Source organism: Ovis canadensis, chromosome 2, assembly GCF_042477335.2.
Source record: "Ovis canadensis isolate MfBH-ARS-UI-01 breed Bighorn chromosome 2, ARS-UI_OviCan_v2, whole genome shotgun sequence".
NCBI classification, from domain to species: Eukaryota; Metazoa; Chordata; class Mammalia; order Artiodactyla; family Bovidae; genus Ovis; species Ovis canadensis.
In genome coordinates this window covers 68,022,481-68,047,026 of record NC_091246.1, presented here as the reverse complement: position 1 = coordinate 68,047,026, position 24,546 = coordinate 68,022,481, and the positions used below count along the sequence as shown (strand labels likewise).

General features: G+C 42.6%; 1 long non-coding RNA gene across 1 annotated transcript in view; it reads right to left on the bottom strand.

The window, feature by feature from the left end:
- Window positions 1-24,546, bottom strand: part of LOC138433551 (uncharacterized) — a 157,380-nt gene that overhangs the window by 117,264 nt on the left and 15,570 nt on the right. The gene's annotated exons all lie outside the window — the stretch shown is intronic.

Genomic DNA, 24,546 nt, shown 5'->3' with positions numbered 1-24,546 from the left:
TCCCATCAGGCAAGTTTCCAGGCTAGCTTTAATTCCCTCTAGCAGAGGAGAAGACAGTGGACACTTTTTATAAGCTCCAGAGTGAGTATATGGTTCTGGGTTTAAGTCCACTTGAATTTCAGTTGAATTCATGTTCATATAATCATCTTTTATTGTGCCATTACTGGCTAAGCCTGTGCTGAAGGCAGAATGTTTAGGTGTTATCTCTAACCCCCAATCACAGGCCTCATAAATGAGATTAGTGCTCTTTTACGAGAGACCCCAGGGAGCTGCCTTGTCCCTTGCAACATGCGCAGACACGGGGAGAAGACAGCTGTCTGTGAACCAGGAAGCAGGTCTTCACCTGCCACCCAGTCTGCTCTTGATCATGGACTTCCTGGCCCCCAGAACTATGAAATAAATCTTCATAAGCTGTCCAGTCTCTGGTACTGTTGCCACAGCCTTGGTGGACTAAGACAGCCTGCTACACCATCTGAACTGTTACAGCCTTGCATTTCACACATGCAGAAACACATGGGCTTGGGAACAGTAAAACCCACTCAAAGTTAGGCTCCTTTTCTGCTACTCCCTTACTAAAGAAAGATTTATTAGTGACTAGCCTATGCAAAGATGTAGCAAAGACTTTTTGCACTGGGAAAAGGAAAAACATTCTTTGTGGGGAAAGAAAACCCCTCATAACAATAGAACAATACAGACAAATGCTAAATGAGTATTTAAAATACAATCTTTCTTTAAAAATAAGTTATTTTTTAGTCCAGTGAAAATTTTTAAGTGGGGTCAGTGCCAGTGAAAAAATAAATAAAATCGTGTGTTTGAGTGCATCTTTGTGTACACTTGTATCTGTTTCTTGCTTCTAATGAAAGTTTCCTTGTCCTTCATTTACCTGGAACTATACGTTGCGCCCTCTCCTACCTGGGAAACAACATAAAATTTAAAGATGTATTTAATTGGGCTGAGGTAACAGGAAAATAGAAATTAGGAACTGTGCTCTTAATGCTTTTCCTTGCACATCCTTTCAGGCCTATTTACTTTCACTTTATGTATAATTCTAACTGGTTTAATTATTTAGATCCTAAGACTCTGGCAGATTGCCATTTAAGGCTGTGAAAAGACTGCAAGCACAAGAACAGAATGGGGACAGGAATAAAAATCACTCTGACCAGCAGACTGGAAAAGCACCAGGACATGGGGCCAGTGCCCCTCATACCTCGGACCCTGGGAGCACCATCTCATTTATTGCATCACCCATACTAAAGACGAATTCTGGACTTCCCTGGTGGCCTAGTGGTTAAGAATCTTCCTGCCAGTGTAGGGGACACAAGATCTCTGGCTCTGGAAGATTCCACATGCCTCAGGGCAACTAAACCCACAAGGCAGAATTCCTAAAGCCCAAGCTCCCTAGGGCAAGTGCTCCACAAGAGTCGTCATTCAGTCGCTCAGTTGTGTCTGACTCTTTGTGATCCCACGGACTGCAGCACGCCAGGCATCCCTGTCCACCATCTCCCAGAGTTTGCTCAAACTCATGTCCACTGAGTAGGTGATGCCATCCAACCATCTCATCCTCTGTCGTCCCCTTCTCCTCCTGCCTTCAGTCTTTCCCAGCATCAGGGTCTTTTCTAATGAGTCAGCTCTTCACATCAAGAGAGGCTACCACGATGAGAAGCCCATGCACCGTAGCTAGAGGAGCCCCTGATCTTTGCTTCTAGAGAAAGACCACGTGCAGCAAACAAGACCCAGCACAAGCAAAAATAAATAGATAATAAAAATGTTTTTAAAAATTAAGGATGGATTCTCAGGAACACATTGTAAATGTTCAGTATAAGTTCAAGGGGGAGAAAGAAAATGCATTACATAATTTTAGAAAGCTTTCTCTTATGTCTCTCTTCCTGAGTGAATAGACCCTTTGCCACCGGAAAATAAAACTATCCAGAATGATTTAGTTACCTCTTTCTGAAGATACAGAGACACACTGGGGTATGTAAAAGAATTTTTTTTTTTAATCAAAGTTTAAAAAATTTTATCCAAAGTCTGCCACTTATTTGTTAACACGAGCCTCAGTTTTCTGGTCTGTAAAATGGGGACTCTAACCTGTGACACCTGGGCCACATGTAAAGCAAACACATGACTAACACATGGCACAACGAAATCGTGTAGATGAACGCGAGGCTTTCCCGGGACTTCCCTGGTGGTCCAGTGGCGAAGACTCTGCGCTTCCAATGCAGAGGGCCTGGGGTGTGATCCCTGGTCAGGGAAACAGGCCCCATGTGCTGCAACTAAGAATTTAAATGCTGCAACAAAAAATCCTGCATGTTGCAACCGAAGATTTCACATGCCACTATGAAGATGGAATATTCCACATGTGGTGACTAAGACCTAGTGCAGCCAAATTAATTACTTATTTTTTTAAATAATAAAAATTTCAGAAATAAAAATTAAAAGATAAATTTGAGATTTTTCTCCAAAGTAATGATTTATGACATCCTGTCCTCCTCTCAACCTCAAACAGTTAAAACACTTATTTTGCTTATGTTGGTGATGGATTCTGAATTGCTGGAACAGTTTTTCTTGACCCCTATGGTACTTATGTTTCACTCCATCTTCTGCATAGCTTCTAAATCTAATAAGCCATCCTTATGTCTGATAGTTTGTATTAAATAATAGGTTTACAATATGTTTCTCAAGCTACACTTGACCCCATATTCTAAAAAGCCTCATTGCTACTTCTAATGATAGAATCTTGTTCATGAATGTAAAGTTTGTATGGATTGGCTCTACAAGGTTGCCAAAGAAAGCATACCTTCCAGTACACACTGAGATTAAAGTAATTTTAGGTTGTATCCAGTTGAATTCTTGGCATGGATTTATCTTTTGAAAATGAAAATAGCTACATACCAGAAGAGGAAGGAGAGGGACAGGTATGAAATTTCATACAAATCCTCCTTGCTATTCAAAACTATGATTCATGACTGTCTTTCAGCATATAGCTACTGTTAAAGTAAGAAATGGCTTCAAATTTTTGGTTTTACCTAGTCATGACATTTTAAATACTAATGGCCCCTTGGGAATTTGAAAAACTGACCTCACGTATATCCTGATGTTTGCTCCAAAAACAATTTGAGCTCACATGATCCATTTTCTCTGGAAAATGTTTTAACTTTCAACAAACTGGGGGTATGGTAAGTGTACCTCAACATAATAAAGGCCATATATGACAAGCCCACAGCTAACATACTCATGAGAGCTTTTCCTTAAGATAAGGATCAAGACAAGGATGCCCACTCTCACCACTTTAATTCAACATAATATTAGAAGTCCTAGTCAGAACAATTAGGCAAGAAAAAATAAAAGGTACCTGAATCAGAAAAGAAGTAAAGCTGTCACTATTTGCAGATGGCTTGATATTATATACACAAAACCCTAAAGACTCCACCAAAAAACTGTTAGAACTAATATACCATTTCATTAAAGCTGCAGGGTACAAAGTCATTATAAAAAAATCAAAACAATGAAATATCAGAAAGAGAAATTAGGAAAGCATGCCCATTTATAATTATATCAAATAAATAAATAAAGTGCTTAGGAATAAACTGAACCAAGGTGAAAAATCTAAAACTGAAAACTATAACACACTGGTGAAACAAATTGAAGAAGATACACATACATGAAAACTTATTTTATGTTCATGGATTGGATGAATTCAGCTCAGTCATCCGACTCTTTGCAACCCCATGGACTGCAGCACACCAGGCCTCCTGGAGTTTACTCAAACTCATGTCCATTGAGTCGGCGGTGCCATCCAACCATCTCAGCCTCTGTTGTCCCCTTCTCCTCCTGCCTTCAATCTTTTCCAGCATCCGGGTCTTTTCCAGTGAGTCAGTTCTTCGCATCAGGTGGCCAAAAAGTATTGGAGTTTCAGCTTCAGCATCAATCCTTCCAATGAATATTCAGGACTGATTTCCTTTAGGATGGACTGGTTGGATCTCCTTGCTATCCAAGGGACTCTCAAGAGTCTTCTCCAACACCACAGTTCAAAAGCATCAATTCTTTGGATGAATTAATACTATTAAAATGTCCATAATACTCAAAATGACCTACAGGTTCAATGCAATCCCTATCAAAATTTCAATGGCATTTTCACACAAATAGAATAAACAACTCTTAAACATGTATGGAACCACAAAAGACCCTGAGTAGCCAAAGCAATCTTGAGTAAAAAGAACAAAGCAAGAGGCATAACACTTCCTAATTTCAAACTATATTAAAAAGCAATCAAAACAGTATAGTATTGATATAACATAGACACATAGATCAATGGAACAGGATTGAGAGCCCAGAAATAAACCAGCACTTACATGGTCAACTAATTTACAAGAAAAGACTCAAGAACAGAGGAAAAGGAGAGTCTCTTCAATAAATGGTATTGGAAAAAGGGGACAATCACATGCAGAAGAACAAAAGTGTACCACTGTCTTACACCATACACAAAAACAACTCAAAATGAATTAAACAGAAATTAAGACTTCAAACTCTAAGACTCCTAGAAGAAAACATAGGCAGTAAACTCCTTGACATTAATCTTGGTGATGATTTTTTGGATTTGATACTAAAAGAAAGGTAACAAAAGTAAAACTAAGCAAGTGGGACAAAACCTTCACCTTAAATACCATCTTCAGCTTAAGACACAAAGGATGTTGGGGGTAGTGTTTTGGGATTTCCAAAGGGAGGAAAGCAATTCACATGGAAATAATAGAAAAGCCAGTATTTTAAGGGCCAACCACAGACAATGGGACAAAGACAGGAATTTCAACATGGACTGCTAGGTTCCTCCTTGTCTACCACACCTGGTTCTTATAAAACTACAGTTATTTATAGTGATAGTTTCATTCCTGGAACAGGCTCTCTATAAATTATTTTAGGCAGTTAGGAATTCTTCCTGAGGTTTTCAGCCAAAGAGACACATTTGGGGTGACAAATTTTGCCCTCTTACATCTTCAGATTTCCCATCTGTTCTTCTAAGTGTCCCATTCATCTTCTCTAAAAGTCATTTGCTTTTCTCTAAACCGGTTTCTTTCTCTAAACCAGCTCAGTTGGTAAAGAATCCGCCTGCAGTGTGGGAGACCTGGGTTCGATCCCTGGATTGGGAAGATCCCCTGGAGGAGGGAACAGCTACCCACTCCAGTATTCTGGCCTGGAGAATCCCACTGACTGTATAGTCCCTGGGGTTGCAAAGAGTCGGACATGACTGAACAACTTTCACCTCACTTTCTCTAAATAGCCTACATCCTTCTCCTCTGCCCAATAATGTTGTTTTATAAACCTTGCCGACTAAGGTCCGTCTAGTCAAGGCTATGGTTTTTCCAGCAGTCATGTATGGATGTGAGAGTTGGACTGTGAAGAAGGCTGAGCGCCGAAGAATTGATGCTTTTGACCTGTGGTGTTGGAGAAGACTCTTGAGAGTCCCTTGGACTGCAAGGAGATCCAACGAGTCCATTCTGAAGGAGATCAGCCCTGGGATTTCTTTGGAAGGAATGATGCTAAAGCTGAAACTCCAGTACTTTGGCCACCTCATGCGAAGAGTTGACTCATTGGAGAAGACTTTGATGCTGGGAGGGATTGGGGCAGGAGGAGAAGGGGACGACCGAGGATGAAATGGCTGGATAGCATCACGGACTCGATGGACGCGACTCTGAGTGAACTCTGGGAGTTGGTGATGGACAGGGAGGCCTGGCGTGATGCGATTCATGGTGTCGCAAAGAGTCGGACATGACTGAGCGACTGAACTGAACTGAACTAAACTGTGGGGGTATTCATTTCTTCCTGTGATGCCTCTGTGCACATGATGCTAAAAATTAATAAACTTGTTTACCTCTTCTCTTGTTTATCTGCCTGTTGTCAGCTTTCATAGACCCAGCTCTTGAATCTAGGATGACAAGAGGAAAGTCTTTCCTCACCTATATCAGTTTCATTCAGGGTAGCTGTTGTCGTGGTCCGGGCGCAGGTTGGAAAAGAATTTCCAGACATGAGACAGAATGAGAGAGAAATTAAGTTTATTAGAGTGAGAGACACTGTTAGAACAGCGAACCAGCTCAAGGGAGAACCACCGTTGAACAGGGGTCCTTATTCCACTTTTATACCCGGGGTACAAGGAGTGGGATGAGGATCTTGCAGGTCATTTGCTGATTGGATGAGGCATGTATACTGGGTGGGGGAAGAGTAGGGCAAATACCTTCTCCCTGTGGGGTAGGAGGAGAGACAGGTTGTACTGTTCCATTAATAGTTACAACATGGGGGAGGGAAGGACGATAAAGGTCTGGTTTTTCTCTTCCTGCATTCCAAGACCCTCTTTGGTTTTATCTGCTCTTTTGTCCTTAGGTCACCACAGTTATGAGACCTTTTATCTCAGACTGAGTCTTGAACCCACGTGGCCAGGACTTGAACCTTCCCAAAACCCTGCTAGGGACTCAGCCAAAACCCATGGTCTTTCAACTGAGACCACAGACCCAGTTTTAGGATCTAATGAACCTCTGGTTCTTGATGTCTCATCACAGAAAGAATTCAGTGAGAGATAAAGTGATAGGTAAGAAGGAGATTTATTTAAAGACAAACACACTCCACAGAGTGTGGCCTATTGCAGGTGGTGAGTGTGACCTCGAAGTATGGTACAGTTAGCTTTTATGGGCTGGACAATTTCATACGCTAATGAGTGAGAGGATTATTCTAACCATTTGGGGAAAGGGTGAAGAGTTCCAGGACTTGGGTCACTGCCTACTTCAAATTCTTAAAGAGACAGGAATACTAGACCACCTTATGTGCCTCCTTAGAAAACTGTATGCAGGACAAGAAGCAACAGTTAGAAGCAGACATGGAACAACAGATTGGTTCCAAAGGAAGTCAAGGGTATATATTGTCGTTCTGGTTATTCAACTTATATGCAGAGTACATCATGCAAAATGCTGGGCTGGATAAAGCACAAGCTGGAACCAAGATTTCTGGGAGAAATAGCAACAACCTCAGACATGCAGATGATACCACTTTAATGGTAGAAAGTGAGGAGGAACGAAAGAGCCTTTTGAAAAAAAAAAAGAGAGCCTCTTGATGAAGGTGAAAGAGGATAGTGAAAAAGCTGGCTTAAAACTCGACATTCAAAAATGAAGATCATCGCTTGGTGGCAAATAGATGGGGGAAAAGAAGGAACAGTGACAGATTTCATTTTCTTGGCCTCCAAAATCACTGCAGATGGTGACTACAGCCACAAAATGAACAGACATTTTCTCCTTGGAAGAAAAGCTATGACAAACCTAGACAGCATATTGAAAAACAGTGGCATCACTTTATCTACAAAGGGCTGTATAGACAAAGCTACGGTTTTTCCAGTAGTCAGGTACAGATGTGAGTTGGACCATAAAGAAGGCTGACCGCTGAAGAATTGATGCTTTCGAACTGTGGTGTTAGGGAAGACTCTTGAGAGTCCCTCGGACTGCAAAGAGATCAAACCAGTCCATCCTAAAGGAAATCAGTCCTGAATATTCCTTGAAAGGACTGAAACTGAACCTGAAGCTCCAATACTCTGGCCACCTGATGCAAAGAGCTGACTCAGTGTAAAAGACCTGATGCTGGGAAAGGTCAGGAGGAGAAGGGAGCAGCAGAGGATGAGATGGTTGGATGGCATCACCAACTAAATGGACATGAGTTTGAGTAAACTCTGGGAGATGCTGTGTGACTCAGTAGAAGAACTCCAGCTTTGGTCTGGCTGTTCTTTCCTCCCTGAGTATTTTTCACCCCTATTTACACAAGTTTTGCTCAGATCACCGCATGCTCAAGGTAAAACGTGGAACCCACACTACAAGGTGAAATCATCTGATTCCCAGGGACAGTTCTGTTCACCAAGCAAACTGCAGGACAAACTCCATGGGCAGAGCAGAGATATGCATGTTTGACCAACTCCACAGGGGGATTCTTGTGTAAACTGCAATCTGAGCACAGAAGGGGAGAAATTAAGGGCTTTAGAGATGCTAAGAGGGGTTATTTGGAAAACCTTAGAAGGGGGGAAGAGGGTGGCAGAGGATGAGATGGTTAGATATCATCACCAACTCAATGGACATGAATTCAAGTAAACTCCTGGAGATAGTGAAGAACAGGGTTACATGCTACAGTCCATGGGGCCGCAAAGAATCGGACAGGACTTAGCAACTGAACAAATGAAAAGAATAGGGGAGATTCCAAAAAGGAGGAGAATCCTAACCTTTCCTTACTTTCTGCTCAAGAGGAGGCTGAAGAGGGCAATTATTCCCTGGAGTGGTAGCCAACTCTGGTAGTAGGAAGGGGCAGGACTGGGAAGGGAGAGAGGAGGCTGGAAGTGGGGATTATTAATGTCCTCTGCCTCACCCCTCGTCTCTTCCTCTCTTCCTATCTCCAAGACTGGTGCCTGGACCCAGAGAGTCAGAGAGGTGGCAGGCTGTGCAGGGGGACATGTTTGCTGCCCGGCTCTAGGGGTGCCAGTGACAAGAAGCCAAGAAAGAAAAAGAATCCCAAGGGCAGCTTGAAAAGATAGAGGAGCTTCCTAGGGGTTGTAGGAAGCAAGTCAATATTGGGAAAGCAAAGACTGCCAGCAGAAGGCATTCAGGACTGCATTTGGCTGCAATCCTAGAAATACATTCTTCTCTCCGATCGGAAACACAAGTCTAGAAGACTGGCCATTAAAAAAATAAACAGTATTAATGATATTAATAATCGTGAGTGCCAGTAGTGTTGAAATGTTTCTGAAACCCTTTCCGAGTTGCCTAATGCATAGAGCAGGAAAATAACAGTGTTTAGTAGACATAAATTATAGGATCACTGCATGTAGCTATCAGTGTGCAGAGATGATGAGCCAAGACTTGTAAGTTGGTTTTGTTTTGGTCTAATTAGATGTTTGTGGTGTGTGTGTATGTGTGTGTGTTTAATTTCAAAACTTTTTTTTTAATGCCTCTGACTCTTCCTGATTCACACATACCAAAAAAAAAAAAAAAAAACCCAACTTTAAAATGGTAGGAAGGGACTTACACCTTTGATGGACCTGTGTTTATGTTACAATACTGGCTTGGTAAATTTAACTAAGAAAAGGAAACTGTTAAAGGCAGCGTTTCTGCCTGTATTTAATGATTCCTTTCTTCAACTGACTTTTATTGATTGCTTATTTGATCCAAGCCACGTGCTAGGATACAAAAGTCAGTGAAGGAATTCCTTCCCCTCAAGGAAGTCACGGTCTCCTGGAAGAAACAGAAAAGTACATGGATAAGATGCATTGTGAAGAGTGTGTACTTTAGGCATAGAATCCACCCTGTATTTATCCAAGCATAGTTACCACTGCTTTTTAAAATTATAAAAAGAAAAAAATTTTAATTAAATTATGAAAGATACCATACTGTACCGACTGTCCAGCACCTTGCTTTTTTCTCCTTTTGATTGATCCATTCTTTTAACTCAAGTACAGTTGATCTGAGGGTTTTGTGTGTGTAAGCACAAGCACGCTTTGTTTTTTACTGTACAATATACCCGGGAGATCGTTCTACGGTAAAGAAAAAAATGTTGCCTGCCAGTAAGTTCTATAAGGATCAAGCCATTATCCACTGCAGTGCACCTTGGGGGATTTCATAATTGAGAAAAAGAGGAAGCATTCCCTGCTTTGGATATGCCAGCCCCTAGATATTTAAGATAGGTATCTAAGGAAATTATTTAATGAACCCAGATTCTTGCATGTTTCCATACACAGAAAAGCACCAAAAAAAGAATGAAATAATGCCATCTGCAGCAACACGGATACAACTAGAGAGCATCATACTCAGTGAAGTAAGTCAAAACAGGAAAACAAATACCATATGACATCATGTATACGGGGCGTCTAAAATACGGCACAAATGAGCCTATCGACAAAACAGAAACAGACATGCGGATATAGAGAGCAGACTTGTGGTTCCCAAGGAGAAGGGAACTGGAGGAAGGATGAGAGAGTGGGAGGCTGGCGTGAGCAGGTGGACGCTATTACACAAGATGAAGTGAAGTGAAGTGAAAGTCGCTCAGTCATGTCCGACTCTTCATGTCCTCATGGACTACACAGTCCATGGAATTCTCCAGGCCACAATATTGGAGTGGGTGCCTTTCCCTTCTCCAAGGGATCCTTCCAACCCAGGGACCGAACCCAGGTCTCTCGCATTGCAGGTGGATTCTTTACCAGATGAGCCACAGGGGAAGCCCAAGAATATCCCTTTTCCAGCAGATCTTCCTGATCCAAGAATTGAACCAGGGTCTCCTGCATTGCAGGCAGATTCTTTACCAACTGAGCTATCAGGGAAGCCCAAGCTATTATATAAGTGAAAGTGAAAGCCCCTCAGTCGTGTCCGACTCTTTGCGAGCCCATGGACTATACAGTCCATGGAATTCTCCAGGCTAGAATACTGGAGTGGGTAGCCTTTCCCTTCTCCAGGGCATCTTCCCAACCCTGGGATCAAACCCAGGTCTCCCGCATTGCAGGCCGATTCTTTATGCTATTATATAAAGAACAGATAAAAACCAAGCTCCTACTGTATAGCACAGGGAACTATATTCAATATTTTGTGGCAAACCATAATGGAAAATTATTTTAAAAGAATGAATATATATATATGTATGCATGTATGTATATTAGTCACTCAATCGTGTCTGACTATTTTGTGACCCCATGGACTGTAGCCCACAAGGCTCCTCTGTTCATGGAATTCCCCAGGCAAGAATACTACAATCGGTTGCCATTCCCTTCTCCAGAGGATCTTCCCTACCCAGGGACTGAACCTGGGTCTTCTGCATTGCAGGCAGATTCTTTACCATCTGAGCCAGCAGGAAAGTCCTATATATCAACTATACTTCAAAAATAAATAAGGAATCACTTTTTTCTCCAATAGACAGAAAAAAAGCACTAAAGTAAGTAACTTGAGATGTCTGTTCTTATGATTAGTAACAATATTCTCTGCTTGACTACACGTTTTTCTCAGCAAAAAAGTTCTTTATATATCATATATGTCCTGATTTTTCCCTTACCTCTTCAGAACAGTTTCCCCAGGCTGAATACATTCTACTTACACTATTGTGCAGTGCATTTTTTTTTCCTCCAGGAGAACACTCTCTAGTAGGTGTGCATTTTAAACACATCTTCCGGCCCTAGACAAGTAGTAGGTAGGAGGACCTAGGGCAGTGGATAGTGAACCAGAGAGAAGAGTTTAGGAACAGAAGGGCTGTTGTGGCATTTTCATGGTTTGATGCCTGGTTGGGAATGGAAGGTGTCCGGGTTGGTGCTCCATCTAATGGACATTTCACTCACCCTGCTGTATTACTTTATGGTTTCTCTAGTGGGAGAGGAAGGTGGTGTAACTGCTAGGGCAAGACTGAGAAGCTATTTTATTTACAATGTAGACATGGTGGGCTCGGAGAAGGCAATGGCACCCCACTCCAGTACTCTTGCCTGGAAAATCTCATGGGTGGAGGAGCCTGGTGGGCTGCAGTCCATGAGGTTGCGAAGAGTCGGACACGACTGAGAGACTTCACTTTCACTTTTCACTTTCATGTATTGGAGAAGGAAATGGCAGCCCACTCCAGTGTTCTTGCCTGGAGAATCCCAGGGACAGAGGAGTCTGGTTGGCTGCAGTCTATGGGGTTGCACAGAGTCGGACACAACTGAAGTGACTTAGCAGCAGCAGCAGCAGACAAGGTGGGCTAAGTGCTGTGCTATGCTCAATAATTATTGTGGTTAAGTACAATTTACTGTAAGGCTTAAGATCTCCATAAGTCCATTGGAGGATGTTAAGCATCTCTAATTCTGTCATGTGGTTCTTAGGAAAAAAAATTGTCATGTTGTGTTCAACTCTATAATTATATGTATCCACTAGGGAACAACTTTGATTTTGGTAGTTCAATAAGTAAATGACACAAAAATAAACTATTGATTTTGAAGAGAACATAAAATTTGAGGAGAAGGCATCTCTTAACTTCAAATTTTTAAGTGCTTTGTCAATGTGATTCATAATGCTAGGGTTGTTACTATACAATTTACCTAGCAAAGGCTTCCATTTTCAACTGAAAGGATAACTTCTCAGGTCCTCACCCCTGCCAATAACTGCTGCACAATCCCGTAAATCTGATGAAGAGCTATAGGGAGAGCTTCAGGTAACCAGTGCTATATTCACCATGCAAATAAAAGGAGCAACGCTGGGGAACCAAACCTGGAATAGTAACGTGCTGGTGCATATTTCACGAGCAGATCTCTAAGGAGGCAATGCTCTGATCTGTAAGATTTGCCAAGTTCTATGGTATAAACACTCCTCCCATGACTGATAGTGTAACTACTTTGGTCCAGTTTGCCTGGAACTTTCCCAGCTTTAGCATGGAAAGTCCTGAACCTCAGGACACCCTTCATCCCTCCAGAAACAAGGTGGTTGCTTACCAGAATGGCCCATTTCAAGCTCACAACATGACATCACTGAAAAGGAAGAGGTGTGCATGGCACAGGCCTTGTAAGGAACAGCCTCCAGCATGCCAGTGCTTGGCGGAGGCTGTGGATGGGATATCTTTGCCCATCAGAGGGGTGTTAATGTGGCCAGGTTGTTGTTCAAAACCTCCCTCAATTTACCACCACCCTTGTATTTGTTTCCTGGACTACCAGGACAAAGTACCACAAAGTGGGTGCCTCAAACACGGACGTTTATTGTCTTGTGGTTCTAGAAGCCAGAAATCCAAAGACAAGGTGTGGGCAAGACAATATTCTTTCCTTAAAAAATTTTATTGAAGAATATTTGATTGACAATGTTGTGTTAATTTCTGCTGTATAGCAAAGTTATCTCTATATATGGGCTTCCCTGATAGCTCAGTTGGTAAAGAATTTGCCTGCAGTGCAGGAGACCTGAGTTCGATCCCTGAGTTGGGAAGATCCCCTGGAGAAGGGAACAGCTACCCACTCCAGTATTCTGGCCTAGAGAATTCCATGGACTATACAATCCATGGTGTCACAAGAGTCGGACACGACTGAGCAACTTTCACATTTTATATATATATGCTTCCCTGGTGGCTCAGTGGTAAAGAATCTGTCTTCAATGCAGGAGACACAGGTTTGATCCCTGGATCAGGAAGATCCCCTGGAGAAGGAAATGGCTACGCACTCCAGTATTCTTGCCTGGGAAATCCCATGGACAGAGGAGCTTGGTGGGCTACAGTTCATGGGGTTGCAAAGAGTCAAACGTGACTTACTGGCTCAACAACCACAAAATATATATATGTATATATTCTTTTGCAAAAGGGTCATACTCTTTTGAAGGCTCTAGGGAAGAATCTGGCCCATGCCTTTCAGTTTCCAATGCAGTCCATGACTTGCAGCCGCAAGACTCCAATCTCTACCTCTGCTGTCACCTGACATGCCTCCCTCTATGTCTCTGGGTCTTCACATGACCATTTTTTTGTAAGTACATTAGTCACAGTGGATTAGGTGCCCTCCCTACTAGCTCACCATGATCAATCTTAATTGCAACTACTTCTGCAATGACCTTGCTTCCAAACAAGTTTACATTATGAGGCACTAGGGGTTAGGGCTTCAACATATTTTGTGGGGAGGACATACTTCAAGCTGTAACAACCCCTCCACCCATATCTGAACAACCCTAATTATTAAATCTATTTCAGACATACAGGAGTTCAAAAACTTCAATTGATTTAAAATATTTTTCCATATACATTTGTAATTGAAGCATTAAATAAAATTCTGCCAATTGTAGAATCTTCTGGCACAACTGAAAAATGCTTTGTTAGAATTATTTCTGGGTGGTTAGAATTGGGGGTGAATTTTAATTTTCTTTACTTATACTTTCCTGTAGTGCATTTTTTTCAAATAGTCATATCATTTTTATATCTTGACAATGATATATCTAGATTTTCAGAGAAATGAAGAAAAGCATGTGACTCTGTTCACTCTGAGAGGATGATCACTGGGAGACGAGCTGATGGGACAAAATGAGACAAAGTAGGACTCACGCAAAAGAAGGTATAGCATGGCCAGAGATGTCACAGTGAGGCCAGCCACAGGAAGGGCTTCTAAGCTCTGAAAGGGAACTTAAGAGATTCTCCGTTGTAGCACCTACCCAAGTGAGTCTTAAGAGTTCTATGGGCACAAAAGAATTCAGTGGCCAAGAAAATCTGGGCTATCCAGCACTATGCTTCCTCTTGAAAAGTTACAATGCACACGAGAGGTCCTGCAGTACAGACGCAAGTTCAGCCCAGAACTTCCCAGACATCCGGATTTAAAACCCTTTTGGGGAAAGCCTAGTCAAGTGGGCCTTAGAAAACATTACTATGAACAAAGCTAGTGGAGGTGATGGAATTCCAGTTGCGCTATTGCAAATCCTGAAAGATGACACTGTGAAAGTGCTGCACTCAATATGCCAGCAAATATGGAAAACTCAGCAGTGCCCACAGGACTGGAAAGGGTCAGTTTTCATTCCAATCCCAAAGAAAGGCAATGCCAAAGAATGCTCAAACTACCGCACAATTGCACTCATCACACACGTTACCTAGTAAAGTAATTCTCACAATTCTCCAAGCCAGGCTTCAGCAATATGTGAACCGTGAACTTCCAGATGTTCAAGCTGATTTTAGAAAAGGCAGAGGAACCAGAGATCAAATGGCCAACATCCGCTGGATCATGAAAAAAGCAAGAGTTCCAGAAAAACATCTATTTCTGCTTTATTGACTATGCCAAAGCCTTTGACTGTGTGGATCACAAAAAACTGGAAAATTCTGAAAGAGATGGGAGTATCAGACCACCTGACCTGCTTCTTGAGAAAGCTATATGCAGGTCAGGAAGCAACAGTTAGAACTGGACATGGAACAACAGACTGGTTCCAAAGAGGAAAAGGAGTACATCAAGGCAGTATATTGTCACCCTGCTTATTTAACTTCTATGCAGAGTACATCATGAGAAACGCTGGGCTAGAAGAAGCACAAGCTGGAATCAAGACTGCCGAGAGAAATATCAATAACCTCAGATATGCAGATGACACCACCCTTATGGCAGAAAGTGAAGAAGAACTAAAAAGCCTCTTGATGAAAGTGAAAGAGGAGAGTGAAAAAGTTGGCTTAAAGCTCAACATTCAGAAAACAAAGATCATGGCATCTGGTCCCATCACTTCATGGCAAATAGATGGGGAAACAGTGGAAACGGTGTCAGACGTTATTTTTGGGGGCTCCAAAATCACTGCAGATGGTGACTGCAGCCATGAAATTAAAAGACGCTTATTCCTTGGAAGGAAAGTTATGACCAACCTAGATAGCATATTAAAAAGCAGAGACATTTCTTTCCCAACAATGGTTCATCTAGTCAAGGCTATGGTTTTTCCAGTGGTCATATATGCATGTGAGAGTTGGACTGTGAAGAAAGCTGAGCACTGAAGAATTGATGCTGTTGAACTGTGGTGCTAGAGAAGACTGTTGAGAGTCCCTTGGACTGCAAGGAGATCCAATCAGTCCATCCTAAAGGAGATCAGTCCTGGGTGTTCATTGGAAAGACTGATGCTAAAGCTGAAACTCAATACTTTGGCCACCTCATGCGAAGAGTTGACTCACTGGAAAAAGACTCTGATGCTGGGAGGGATTGGGGGACAGGAGGAGAAGGGGACAACCGAGGATGAGATGGCTGGATGGCATCACTGACTTTATGGATGTGAGTCTGGGTGAACTGCAGGAGTTGGTGATGAACAGGGAGGCCTGGCGTGCTGCAGTTCATGGGGTCGCAAAGCGTCGGACACAGCTGAGCGACTGAACTGAACTGAACTGAACTATGTCTACTGGGCTTCCTAGGTGGCTTAGTGGTAAAGAATCCACCAGCCAATGCAAAAGACACAGGAGATGTGGCGGGTTCAATCCCTGGGTCAGGAAGATTCCCTGGAGACGGAAATGGCAACCTACTCCAGTATTCTTGTCTAGAGAATCCTATGGCTGAGGAACCTGGTTGGCTACAGCCCATGGAGTTGCAAGAGTGCGACTGAGCGACTAAACCACCGCCATCCCCGCCGTGCCTGCATTTCTTCCTGCTCAGGGTTGGTGAAGCTATGTCAGGAATCCTGGACAAGAGAAAAATGAGTAGGACATTTCCATCAGATTTAGGAAAGAGTCAGGCTGGTGCTAGAGCAATAGAAGTGTATTTGTCTGGAACAGTTGTGCTGGTTTTTCTTCACTTGTTTGCTCCATCTACTCTCTATCAAGTAACTTAAAACTTAAAAAAAATGTTTTATTCTCTTAGTTCACACTTCAGAAATCAGCCAAGTTTTGCCCATGATATTTGCAGCTTGCACACTGAGTCTCCACTTTATTTCCCTCTAATCTCCCCCCTGGCCCTGGGTTGGACCCTCCCATGAGAGAAACATTCATGGTGACCTGACAGACAGTGGGGTTTCCCACAGGTCAGCAGGGATCTCTCCCTCCAGGCTGACTCAGAGGCAGAGCCTGACAGAGCTTAGCATTCCACAGTTTCAGGATCAGGAGCCCTGGTGTTCTTGTGATGACTCACAAGTAAACATCTGCCCTGGTGACTCCCTCAGAAACTCCAACAGGTCTCAGGGCTCAGTCAGGTGGACACAGACATGACCGGCTCTTCTCTCTGCCAGGAAGTCACGCCCGGCATGCCCATATTTGGGAATGACACAGCCGCCAGCACCCACGCCTGAAGCTGACGGACAACAGCCTCCATGGAGTGTCTGACTGGAGAGGGCAATGTCCTGGAGGCACACATGATGAGGACTCAGTTCTCACAGATATGCTTTAAGCACCTGTTGTGTACACGGCCACACTCCTCTGCACCTTTACAGTCTGCTCAGGAAGAGAGGCAGAGGCGTAAAGGACTTCGACCCAACACCCACAGCAGTGCTCGACGCAGAGACTTAACATGCCATGTGAGACTGGGATGGACACATATACACTAAAATGTATAAGGCAGGTAATTAGTGAGAACCTGATGTATAGCACAGGGAACTCAACCTAACATTTTGTGGTGATCTAATGGGAAGGAAATCCAAAAAAGAAGAGGTATATGTATACGTTTAGCTAATTCACTTCAACGTATAGCAGAAACTAATACAACATTGTAAACCAACTATAACAAAATTTTTCTTAAAAATTTTTTAAAAAGAGAATGCTTTCCTTATTAAAAAGTTATACTGTTTTATTATTCTTAGCCTGCTGCTAAGTCACTTCAGTTGACTACTAGGAAGTCGCTTCAGTTAAGAACACTGCCATTTCCTTCTCCAATGCATGAAAACTAAAAGTGAAAGTGAAGTCGCTCAGTCGTGTCCAACTCTTCGTGACCGCATGGACTGCAGCCTACCAGGCTCCTCCGTCCATGGGATTTCCAGGCAAGAGTGCTGGAGTGTGTTGCCATTGCCTTCTCTGATTATTAGCCTCGGGGATAATATTTTTAAATACAATTTACAATGAGCTAGGCTTCAGCAGTACATGAACCAAGAACTTCCATATGTACAAGGTGGATTTAGAAACGGCAAAGGAACCAGAGATCAAATTGCCAGCATCTGCTGGATCATAGAAAAAAGCAAGGGAATTCCAAACAAACATCTACTTCTGTTTCACTGACTATGCTAAAGCCTTTGACTGTGTGAATCACCACAAACTGTGGAAAATTTTCACAGAAATAGGAATACCAGACCACCTTACCTGTCTCCTGAGAAACCTGTATGCAGGACAAGAAGCAACAATTAGAACTGGACATGGAACAATGGACTGGTTCAAAATTAGGAAAGGAGTAAGTCAAGGCTGTATATTGTCACCCAGCTTATTTAACTTCTATAAAGAGTACATCATGAGAAAAGCTGGGCTGGATGAATTATAAGCTCAAATCAAGACTGATGATTGATGGGAAAAATATCAACAACCTCAGATATGTGGATGATACCACTCTAAAGGCAGAAAGTGAAGAGGAATTAAAGAACCTCTTGATAAGGATAAAGAAGGAGAGTGAAAAAGCTGGCTTAAAACTAAATATTAAAAAAATAAAGACCATAACATCCAGCTGCATCACTTCATGGTAAATAGAAAGGGAAAAGTTAAAAGCAATGACAGAGTTCCTCTTCCTGGGCTCTAAAATCACTGCAGATGGTGACTGCAGCCATGAAATTAGAAGATGCTTCTTGGCAGCAAAGCTTTGACAAACATAGACAGTATGTTAAAAAGCAAAGATATCAATTTGCCAACAAAGGTCCTTATAGTCAAGGCTATGGTCTTCCTAGTAGTCATGTACCGTTGTGATAGCTGGACCACAAAGAAGGCTGAGCACAGAAAATTGATGCTTTTGAACTGTGGTGCTCTCCTTGGAGAACAAGGAGATCAAACCAGTCAGTCTTAAAAGAAGTCAACCTTGAATATTCATTGGAAAGACTAATGATAAAGGTGAAGATGCAATATTTTGGTCACCAGATGTGAACAGCTGACTCACTGGAAAAGACCCTGATGCTGGGGAAGATTGAAGGCAGGAGAATAGGGTGTCAGAGGATAAGACGGCTCAATGGCTTCACCAAGCGCAACGGACATGAACTTCGGCAAACTCCAGGAGATGGCAAAGGACAGGAAGGCCTGGTGTGCTGCAGTCCATGGGGTCACAAAGAGTCAAACACGACTGGGAAACTGAACAACAATAACCACTTTAATGGCAGAAAGTGAAGAGGAACTAAAGAGATTCTTTCTGAAGGTGAAAGAGGAGAGTGAAAAAGCTGGCTTAAAACTCAACATTCAAAAAACAAAGATCTCCTCACTTCATGGCAAGTAGGAAAAAAGTGGAAATGGTGACAGATGTTATTTTCTTGGGCTCCAAAATTACTGCAGATGGTGACTGCAGCCATGAAATTAAAAGACGCTTACTTCTTGGAAGGAAAGTTATGACCAACCCAGACAGCATATTAAAAAGCAGAGACATCACTTTGCTGACAAATGTTCGTCTAGTCAAAGCTATGATTTTTCCAGTAGTCATGTATGGATGTAAGAGTTGGACCATAATGAAGGCTGAATGCCACAGAACTGATGTGTTTGAACTGTGGTGCTGGAGAAGACTCTTGAGAGAGTCCCTTGGACAGCAAGATTAAACCAGTTAAAACCAAGGGAAACCAACCCTGAATATTTATTGGAAGGACTGATAACTGAAACTCCAATACTTTGGCCACCTGATGCAAAGAGCTGACTCATTTGAAAAGACCCCGATGCTGGAAAAGATTGAGGACAGGAGGAGAAGGGGATGACAGGATGAGATGGTTGGATGGCAGCATCTACTTAATGGACATGAGTTTGAGCCAACCCCAGGAGATAGTGAAGGACAGCACTTCACAAAGAGTTAAACACGACTAAGTGACTGAACAACAACAACTGTATTAACACTTAGGGGATAATATTTTTGAATTAAATATTTTAAAATAACAATTTACAATGAAAGAAGTAGGGGAAGATCCCCACTTCCCATAATCAGGGAGACAGTGAAGGAAAGGGAAGCCTAGCGTGCTACAGTCCATGGGGTGGCAAAGAGCTGGACACAACTGAGTGAATGAACAGCAACGACAGGGTTCCTATGATCAGATAGTGAATGAAGCACATCTATTTCTGCTTTATTGCCTATGCCAAAGCCTTTGACTGTGTGGATCACAATAAACTGTGGAAAATCCCAAGAGATGGGAATACCAGACCACCTGACCTGCCTCCTGAGAAACCTGTATGGAGGTCAGGAAGCAACAGTTAGAACTGGATATGAACACATAAGAATTGATGCTTTGGAACTGTGGTGTTGGAGAGGACTCTTGAGAGTCCCTTGAACTGCAAGGAGATCCAACCAGTCCATCCTGAAGGAGATCAGTCCTGGGTGTTCACTGGAAGGTCTGATGCTGAAGCTGAAACATGAGTTTGGGTGGGCTCTGGGAGTTGGTAATGGACATAGAGGCCTTGCGTACTGCAGCTCATGGGGTTGCAGAGTTGGACACGACTGAGCGACTGAACTGAAATGAACTGAAGCACCCCAGGGAACTTGTACCTGGGATTTAAAACAAAGAAAGAATAAATGACACATAAAGAAAAAATAATAATAATAAATAAAATGTCTCAGGGAAACTGGCAATTACTTTTGATTTAAGGGAAGGATGGAGGAGAAGGCCTTAAAGGATAAACACAACTGTGGCAGGTGGAGAAGGGAAAGGGGCGCTAAGGGGTCAACTGGAAGGGGAGGTGGGGGCCTTCTGGATAGGGGAGAGCTTTGAGCAGAGGCAGGCAGGGAAGAACATGGATGTGCATAAAGTGAGCAGAAAAGCCTACTCTTGCTGGAGTGCAGGGAGCAGTGTGGGGGAGGAAGACTATTTCCTCTACCCTTGTAAGTTTTTCTGGCTGCTCTAAGAATTAAATTGACATGAGGCAGATGGACAAGAGAAAAATCAAACAAAAGTTTAATAACATGTATACCTGGGAGAAACCCAGGAAAACTGAGTAACCGCCAAAATGGCCAAACCCCTCTCCTTAAATATCATCTTCCGCTGAAAACAGACGAGGTTGTTGCGGGTGGTGTTTTGGGACGTCAAAGAGGAGGAAGGTGATGCATGTGAAGATGGAAAAGCAGACGTTTGATAAAGAAGTATCTGCTGAGCATGCAGTAACAATGGGGCAGGAGTGGACTTCGATCTCTAGGCGCTGCCAAGTTACTCCCACCACGCCTGGCCCATATTCTCTACAGATATCTCTGGAGATCCCTCTATTCTAGGGACGGCTTTTCATGGAAAATCATTTAGGCAGTTAAGCGGAAGGTAAGAAGATGTCCTTTACATTATAGAGGACTGGAATGCAAAAGTAGGAAGTCAAGAGATACCTGGACTAACAGGCAAATTTGGCTTTGAAGTACAAAATGAAGCAGGGCAAAGTCTAACACAGTTTTGCCAAGAAAACACACTGATAGCAAACACCCTCCTCCAACAACACAAGAGAAGACTCTACACATGGACTTCCCCAGATGATCAATACCGAAGTCAAAATAATTATATCCTTTGCAGCCAAAGATGGAGAAGCTCTATACAGTCAGCAAAACCAAGACTGGCAGCTGACTGTAGCTCAGATCATGAACTTCTTATTGCCAAATTCAGACTTAAGTGGAAGAAAGCAGGGAGAATCACTAGGCCATTCAGGTATGACCTAAATCAATCCCTTATGATTATACAGTGGAAGTGACAAATAGATTCAAGGGAAAACATCTGATAGACAGAGTGCCTGAAGAACTATGGATGGAGGTTCGTGACATTGTACAGGAGGCACTGCTCAAGACCATCCTTATGAAAAAGAAATGCAAAAAGGCAAAGAGGTGTCTGAGGAGGCCTTACAAATAGCTGAAAAGAGAAGAGAAACAAAAGGCAAAGGAGAAAAGGAAAGATATACCCATTTGAAAGCAGAGTTCCAAAGAATAGCAAGGAGAAAGCCTTCCTCAGTGATCAGTGCAAAGAAATAGAGGAAAACAATAGAATGGGAAAGACTAGAGATCTCTTCAAGAAAATTAGAGATACCAAGGGAACATTTCATGCAAACATGGGCTCAATAAAGGACAGATATGGTATGGACCTAAAAGAAGCAGAAGATATTAAGAAGAGGTGGCAAGAATACATAGAAGAACTGTACAAAAAAGATCTTCACGACCCAGATAATCATGATGGTGTGATCAGTCATCTAGAGCCAGACATCCTGGAATGTGAAGTCGCATGAGGTGGCCAAAGTACTGGAGTTTCAGCTTTAGCATTATTCCTTCCAAAGAAATCCCAGGGCTGATCTCCTTCAGAATGGACTGGTTGGATCTCCTTGCTTTGGCCACCTCATGCAAAGAGTTGACTCATTGGAAAAGACTCTGATGCTGGGAGGGATTGGGGGCAGGAGGAGAAGGGGACGACCGAGGATGAGATGGCTGGATGGCATCACTGATTCGATGGACGTGAGTCTGAGTGAACTCCGGGAGTTGGTGATGGACAGGGAGGCCTGGCGTGCTACGATTCATGGGGTCACAAAGAGTCGGACACGACTGAGTGACTGAACTGAACTGATAATAATAAGACCAAATATATGTTTTAAAAAGAAAACCCAGGTAACTCTAGGATCAGTGGCTAGGCTGGATTGGATTAGAGGGAGAGAAACTAGAGGTAGGAATACTAGTTTCAGGCCTACCTTGCTCACTTTTATTCATTAATTTGGAAAATCTCTAGACGTACCTACAGTGTGCCAGATACTGTTCTGGGCATGGCAAATAAAGGCGTGAAGAAAACAAATGAAATGCCAGCTCTCTTGGATGTTCCTTTCATTTGGGGGAGTACAGATAATAGACAAATAAATCTACGGAGTTGGGTACTGATGTGCTAAGAAGGAAAAAGAAGCAGGTGAAAAGGATGGAGTGTGCTGGGGGGCACTATTGTTTTTTTTCCTTCCTTTTATTCCCCTTCTCACTGTGGTAAATGTCCATAACATAAAATTTACCATGTTAATCATTTTTAAGTTAAAGTTCATGGCATTAAATACATTCACATTGCTATATAACTAAAACAGCTGTTGAGGACACAACATAAACTGTTTAGAACCAACTAGACCCAAGATGGTCGAAGAGTTGACTTCCAGAAGACCTAGAGCTTCATTACACACTCCCTCTAACACATCAGCGTGCTAAATGACACACCCACCAGCACCATGACAGTTCCAAGGCTGACCGTAAAAGGCCAAAAGTGGGCAGGGGCCCACTTCCTGGAAATTCCCACCCTTCCTCAAAATAGTTGGACTAATTCTCCCCACTTACTCGTTAGCCTATGAAATTACCCAGTCCATAAAAACTAGCCACTCCATACTTTGGGGCCATCTCACCTTTTGAGACAGACTTTGTTCTTTCTATGGAATGTATATCTCTCAAAAATAAACCTACTTCTTACCTGTCACTTGGTCTCTCACTGAATTCCCTCTGCACTGAGACATAAACAACCTGAGTTTTATAAAGTCCTGAAACCAGGTGTGCAAGATTTCAATGAAAAGGCACGTCAAGTCCCCATCTGAGCCTTGGCTGGGTTCAAGTCCCAGCTGGAGTTGTGTGGTTTCACAATCATCACCACCATCCATCTCCAGAACTGTTTGGGGGGAATTCAGATTGACAGAGTGGTTGAAGACTTCTCCAGATACACTAGCAAATGAGTAGACACCTGAACAGAATGAGAACAAGCTTAGGGTAGTGTGTTTCACACCATGGAAACAGTTAAGACGACATCAGTAGCCCAGGTGACAGCTGATATAATAGGGTTTGGTGTAGCTGAAACCCTGCTTCAAAAGCGTGAAGGAGGAGGGAATTGGGAGTCACTTTTCCCTTGGAAGTGATGCAATTAGCAGAGATTCCAAACCAGAACCATGAAAGACAAACAATTCACTGCTAAGCACAAGCTCTTTCATCATAGAGAGGATCTTCATATTTGTCCTGGGGTTCTGCATCAAAGAGCATGAGGTGGTTGTGAATGCAAATTTACGAGGCTGTGAAATTTACTGAGTTTCCTTATTGAGTCATAGCCATTCTTCCATCAAATATGATCGAGGAGTCATGAGTTTCCTTCAGAATGTCCTTTAGCTTGTTGGTACAAGTTTCTCTGCGACAGGAGCAATTAGTCATACATTATTGGGTACTTTCCAGTTTTCTAGGTACAGAGGAAAACAGGGACACGCCTATATCTCCTCGACTTGGTCACCAGAAATACGTTTAGACCTTAATCTGTTCAGCTAACCTAATAATTTGTCATCCATGAATCCTCCATGTGCTCTGCATTCTGCATCTGATTCCTCATCTTCAATGAAAGATCCAAATCATGATTTTTGACTTAGTGGGATATTTGAAAGATTAACTTGTTGTGCTAATATCACACAGGAGTCACAACACCATGTCTTGTGTCAAAGCCACACAAAGGAAATTTAGGGATGCACAAAAGAAACTAAACATGTTGTCCTCCTTTGAGCTGCTCTTCAAATTTGCTTTCCTTAGAAACTTGTTGTTGTGGCTGTTTTAGTTGCTAAGTCGTGTCCAATTCTTTTGTGACCCCATGAACTGTAGTCTACAAGGGTCCTCTGTCCATGGGAGTTCCAAGACAAGAATACTGGAGTGGGTTGCCATTTCCTTCTCCAGGGGATCTTCCCAACACAGGGAGGAACCTGTGTCTCCTGCATTGGCAGGCTGATTCTTTAACACTGAGCCACCTGAGAAGCCCCTTGGAAACTTGTAGAGAAACTTAAATATGTTTGCCCAAGGAAGGTGCTTGTTTCTTTAATGAAAAGCAATAAGAGGAAATGGAGTTGTTTGGCCTGTAAGGAGGAGCAGTCCTTGTAAACAGAGGCAGAGCCAGTGCAAATTCACAGTGTGAGAATTTGGGGGGTGTGTATAACAAGTCTGCAAAATTTTCTGCAGAACTGCTACAGCTTGCAATAGTTAGGGTTAGATACATGGTGTGTTTGGACAGGGAAAGCAGAGAT